Raw genomic sequence first — 6296 nt, 5'->3', positions numbered from 1 at the left:
CAGGATGGTCTCGATCTCCTGACCTCGTGATCCGCCCGTCTCGGCCTCCCAAAGTGCTGGGATTACAGGCTTGAGCCACTGCGCCTGGCCTATCTTTTTTTTTGAGACAGAGTCTTGCTCTGTCACCCAGGCTGGAGTGCAGTGGCACAATCTTGGCTCACTGCAACCTGTGCCTCCCAGGTTAAGGCGATTCTTGTGCCTCAGCCTCCTGAGTAGCTGGGATTACAGGCACGCACCACCACACCCAGCTAATCTTTTGTAGTTTTAGTAAAGACAGGGTTTTGCCATGTTGCCCATGGCTGGTCTCGAACTCCTGAACTCAGGCAATCCACCTGCTTCAGCCTCCCAAAGTGCTAGGATTAGAGGTGTGAGCCACTGTGCCTATCCCATTTTGTTCATTTTAAATCATGATAATAAAACTTCTCTACACACCTCAGAGGATCTTGAAGAGAATTCAGTAAAAGACACATAGACCTGTTTTCTTTCTTTCCTTTCTTTTTTTTCTCTTCTTTTCTTCTCTTTTTTCTCTCTCTCTCTCTCTTTCTTTCCTCTTTCTTTCTTTCTTTCTTTCTCTTTGACAGAGTCTTGCTCTGTTGCCCAGGCTGGAGTGCAGTGGCATGAATTTGGCTCACTGCAACCTCCACGTCCCAGATTCAAGTGATTCTCCTGCCTCAACCTCCAGAGTAGCTGGGACTAGAGGTGCGCACCACCCCACCCGGGTAATTTTTGTATTTTTAGTAGAGACGGGGCTTCACCATGTTGGCCAGGATGGTCTTGATCTCTTAACCTCATGACCCGCCCTCCTCAGCCTCCCAAAGTGCTGAGATTACAGACATGAGCCACCACGCCCGGCCAACATGTTTTCTAAGAAAACAAAACAAAAAAGTTTAAAGTATTCCACAAAAGTTTAAATGCACTGGATGACGACAAGAATGTTATCCTGTAGAAGTTTCTTTGAGATTCAGTTATGCCTTTGCCTGAGAATTGTTGAATGTGCTAGTATCTTATAGAAGATAAGAAGTTTCATAACTGATTACCAGTTGAGTAGAAATAAGAAGTAGGTAGTATAAATAAGGGTTTAAACTTTTAAAAGGTTTTTTCCTGTGATCTGACTTTGAAAAAGACTTCCATTCTCATGAGGATAGTATCTGAGTTCAAGAGGGGAGGAAACAGCTCCTTTTCTGTAAATTGAGAATAGTTCTCTATCTCTAATTTCTCTTTAAGATACGGGTTTGAATAATTTCAGATGCACCTACTTAATTTAGCTTATCTGGCTTCTACCTGGCCCTTTGTGTAGACTGGACTTCTTTGAGCTCTGAAAAAGGTTTTCTTTTCCAGGAAATATTTTGGAACCACTAGGGAAGTCTCTTAGATTGAGCCCTCAATTACCACGATTATAGAATGACTGTGTCTTATTTAAGTGGTCTAAACTGGTTTAAGCCTAGGATGATATGTTCTGATATCACTAGTTAAGAAGTCTTAGATAAAGCCATTTTTTCTTCCTCTAAAATGGGACTGGTGTGAAATAAACATCCATATTTATTATCAAAGGTTCATTTTAGGATGACTGAAGCTCTTGCCCTTGCCATACTCAAAGGCTCTTGCTTCTTTGGGCTAAAATATGGCTTACCCATGGTACACTGCCCTCATTTGGGCTATATATTCCAAGTGACTTTGACTTCCTGTCTTCTTCTTCCAGCCTGTTCTTCTCCTTGTCTTTTTATTTATTTATTTTTCCTTCCCAAGGTGAGTGCATTTTCTTTGTCTTTGTAAGGATTTCTTCTCAAACTTTCTTCTTCCATGAGACCTTGTTCATGATACTATTGTGACACTTGGATAACCAGCATAATACAGTGTCTTAAGAGTAATTGTGTGACAAGTGAATCAGAGAAAGATTCAACACTTAATTACCATTATTATAGGATGATTCTAAGTTGTGGGCTACTTTTTCTCAGTACCAACCAAAGGCTTGGCATATAGCAGGCCATCAATAAACAACGCTGTATCAGCCAGGCGCAGTGGCTCAGGCCTGTAATCCCAGCACTTTGGAAGGCTGAGGCAGGAGGATTGCTTGAGCCCAGAAGTTCGAGACCAGCCTAGGCAACATGGCGAAACCCTATCTCTACAGAAAATAGAAAAAATTAGCTGCGTGTGGTGGCATGCACCTCTAGTCCCAGCTACTTGGGAGGCTGAGGTGGGAGGATCCCTTGAGCTGGAGAGGTCAAGGTCAAGGCTGCAGTGAACCACAAATGTGCCACTGCATTCCAGCCTGGGTGACAGAGTGAGACCCTATCTCAAACAAACAAACAAAAACAACACTAACAAAACAATGTTGAATTCATGAGGTGGACGTGAAAGTTCGTGATCTCTACCACTTAAGAGCAGATATCCTAGTTTTTTATCCATTCTTGCCTTCTACTTCTTTTATCTTCCATCTCTATGGGATAGCTCATTTCTTATTGCTTCTTCTGGGTAGGTCACATTTAAAAGGGAAGAAGAAGAGAATGAATCCTAAGACAGATTATTTTATTATTTTCTGACAGTATTGGGAAAAAATGGAATAACAGAAGAGATTGAAGTTAATAATTAAAATTTAGTTTTTAATTACCTGAGGAATATGTTAATCTTAGATATCCTCAGTCCTTATCTGCACAAATAATTGAAAGCTAACATAATTTATTCACACCAGTATAAAAATAAAGACAGTCCAAAAAATTGAGGTTAACCAAGTGGGGCAGAAACTGGTCATCTATACCAGCTACAAATGCAAACCAAGTATGTAATTCAAAATTTTCTACTTTTTAAAAAGCGAAAAGAAATTGGTGCAATAAATTGGGTTTAGATATGGACCCCTACATTTTAATGTTATATTTAATCTTTGGAGAATATCATATTTCTGATATTTGCAAAATAAGTATTTGTTAGCAATAGTTGCACCCCAACTTTCTGGGAACTGAATCACAGGAGTGTTTTAGTAATGTATTTTACTTAATGGAATATCTATAAAATATTATTTCAATATATAATCAGTATAAAAATATTAGGAAATATTTTACATTCTGTTTGTAATAAGTCTTTGATATTCAGTGTGTATTTTCCACTGGCAGTACATCTCAATTTGGATTAGCCACGTTCCAAATGCTCAATAGCCCCATGTGGTTAGTGGCTACCATATTGGACAGCACAGGTCTATACAATGCAGTCAATTTCAGATGCATGAAGCATTTGAGGCTGTTTTTCCAGTCCATTAAAAATTCTGTTTTTCTCTGAAAGAATTCTATACACATATGGCAGCTGAATAGGTCAAATGTAACTTTCATTTTTTCATTACTGAAATGTAGAATCAGTGAGAGCAGGGAATTGAGGAATGTGTTAAAATGTCCATGAATGTTGAAGGGATTATTTGGTTAGGAGATCCATTTATTTGGCTTGATTTGAGAAAAACTTTTAAAAAAACTGTCAATATTGTAGTTAATCAAGATCCCATAGCCAGACTATCAGCAGTTACTCACTTTGGGAGAGGGCAGTTTTCATTGTGTAGATTAATTGGGAATCCCAAGAGACACAGCCTTAGTTGCTTGCCTTTTTTAAAGTTGGTCTTGGGAATAAAACCCATGTTTTCTGATTAAGCTTGAAGATTTGGTCTGGGAAATTGCTCTGCTACCTGATAAACTCCAGTGGTGATTGTGACCCTTAGATATGAATTGATGAGAATATCCAAGACTGTAAACAAATCTTACAAAGTAGGCTAAAGGATGAATAGGGTATTTAAAATTTCCTCTAAAATGAACATTCCTTCCTGATGGATGCCCTCTCTGGTCACAGTTTAATGGTTCTTCAATTTATCACTAGGACTTCACAATATGATGCAAGAAGAATATTCTATGAGAGGATGGCAGAGAAACCACTATATGTGCAAGTTAGTAAAGCAATCATTTTCTAAATTATTCCAAAGTGTGGTCAATGCAGGGTGTTCAACTCTCCTTTAGGTATGAATAATATGTTCAACCCGCTAGAGTTCCAAAGTTTTAAATATATTTATAGCACAGAGGGGAAAAAAACCTCAAATGTATACTTCTTTTGTTGACTATTAAGATCTGATAGTAAATTTACAAGCACAGAAGCCATTTCCATTGCTTACTCTCATGTAGGAGCCAAAAAAATCTGGCACCATAAACTAGGATACTTGGAATCTAGTTTTGGTTGTGCAGTTAATTCAGGGTGCGTCCTCCTTCAAGGTGTTTAACAGTGCTCGAATACTGCCAATAAGAGTAAATCCAGCGGCTTTTGTGAAAATCTTATCTTGAAGTAATTTACTCTAAGGCAAAATTGTTTTTCTCTGTTTGCCATCTTACTGTTCTGACATGGCAAAGCAAACCTTGGTTTTACTCTTTAATAAATGCCTCCTTAGTAAATCAGAACAGCAGTTGTAAGCTCATCTTATCATCAAAGTACTGAACATGACTCTGGGTAGTGGGTTTGTGGGGACTTGATGGCTATGAGCTGTGTAGCAGGTGGCCTGCAGTCTCCTGGCTGGTTCATGTTCTTGAGGCCAAAGTCTCAAAGACTAAAAGTTTTATGATTGCTGCCTGAAACCAGTTTTTCCCTTCATACATTGAATTAATTTGTTTGTTCACACTCCCATTACCATAAATGATGACCCATAACCTTTTATAAATGTATTCTAAATTATGTAGCTTTAGGGAATGATTATTTATTTACTAAGAATTTTATCTGTGTGTTAAAGATTCAGGAAAAGTAAAATAAAGTATGTTTAAAAAATGAAAAGAAAGAAAGACCACTTGATAAAAGATTATCTCCACTCTAGTTTTGACAAACTAATGAATCTTCAATCACATGCAGTTTAAAGGGCAATGAGTTCTTGATAATGAAAGATTAAATTATTTTATTTAATATGTAATGTGATTTTCAGACCCCAGAAACATATCAGATACCTTTATAGCTATTATCAAAGCAGAGGAAAATAAATATATTTGTTCTTTAAGTTCCAGCTAGATACTATTTGTTACTTAAATCTTTATGGGGCAGGGAAAATAAATATATTTATTCTTTAAGTTCCAACTAGATAATATTTGCTACTTATACATTCTTTCGAATTTTGAGCCTTTAATCTCAGGTTGATAGAATTCTTAGACCACCACTGAGAGACAGTTCCATAAATATTTACACCTAGATGATCCTCCTGTTGTTTTAAACTTTCTTTTATTATTGTCATATTCAAACATATGTAAAAGTAATGAGAATAACAAAATAAATCTCAGATACTCATTATTGAGTTTCAACAATGATCAACATATGGCGAAACTTATTCCACCTAACCTAAGCCCCTCCCACTCCTGCCACTCAATTATCTAAATGACAATCCCAGTAAGAACCAGATGATTCCTAAGCTTCATTTCAGAATGAAAAACATGATTCTAATCATATTTCCATACTTTATTGATCAAAATTATGTTTATACATTTCTATCCCTTTGGGATAAAAGGCAATATTTTAAATTATGAAAATGAAAGTCTTTTTTTTCTTGTTTTGAAAGTTATTACACATTATGCCTATAAATCACTACCAGTGGTCACAATTTGTAATCATAATGCATTTACTATAGCTGAAACCACATATCTCACACACAAATTGACTTGTGTTTTTGATAATTTAGGACAAAAGTTAGCTATATGCAGTGAACTGGCTATGAAAAAGAAAATGGAAAGGTTCTTAATATTTTCCAAGTATAAGTTTAAGGGAACTACTACTCTTCTTGCCATCTATTACTAAACTATTTATAATAAAAAATTCTTTTTGGTTTTTGTTTTTTCCCACAGATTGTTTTAACAGCGTGAGCTCCCCAGGGAACTGGCCTTGAGTACTAAGAAACTCTAACTAAAGTATCAGAATGAACTCTTAGTTGCAGAGTTTCACTCCAACAAATATTTTAGAGGTGGCTTCTGGTCACTGGTCATGAAGGCGTTTATTGCTTCAATTTTAATGTCTATTTTATTTGGCTGTTTGTTAGCTTAGCAATTATTTCTAATTTCAGATATCCCCAATTTGAATGCCAAAGTTGCAAATTTGAACTTTGAAACATTGTAGAACAGGTTATTTTCTAGAGAAAACATTTGTACATTTTTGTCCTTTCATAGAAGATAAGCATTTAATACATTGATTTATGTGGTTTAGTGTTTGTTAACTTGACTACATTTCCCTTGTTCGTATCCATAACAATGTCGTTTGACTTATAAAATTCTAGAGGAGGCTGGGTGCAGTGGCTCACGCCTGTA

General features: G+C 36.6%; 1 protein-coding gene across 2 annotated transcripts in view; it reads right to left on the bottom strand.

The window, feature by feature from the left end:
• Positions 1-6296, bottom strand: part of SLC12A1 (solute carrier family 12 (sodium/potassium/chloride transporter), member 1) — a 100666-nt gene that overhangs the window by 86903 nt on the left and 7467 nt on the right. The gene's annotated exons all lie outside the window — the stretch shown is intronic.

The sequence above is a fragment of the Colobus angolensis genome, unplaced genomic scaffold (genome assembly GCF_000951035.1).
Source record: "Colobus angolensis palliatus isolate OR3802 unplaced genomic scaffold, Cang.pa_1.0 Scaffold78, whole genome shotgun sequence".
NCBI lineage: Eukaryota > Metazoa > Chordata > Mammalia > Primates > Cercopithecidae > Colobus > Colobus angolensis.
This window is presented reverse-complemented; position numbering and strand designations above follow the sequence as displayed.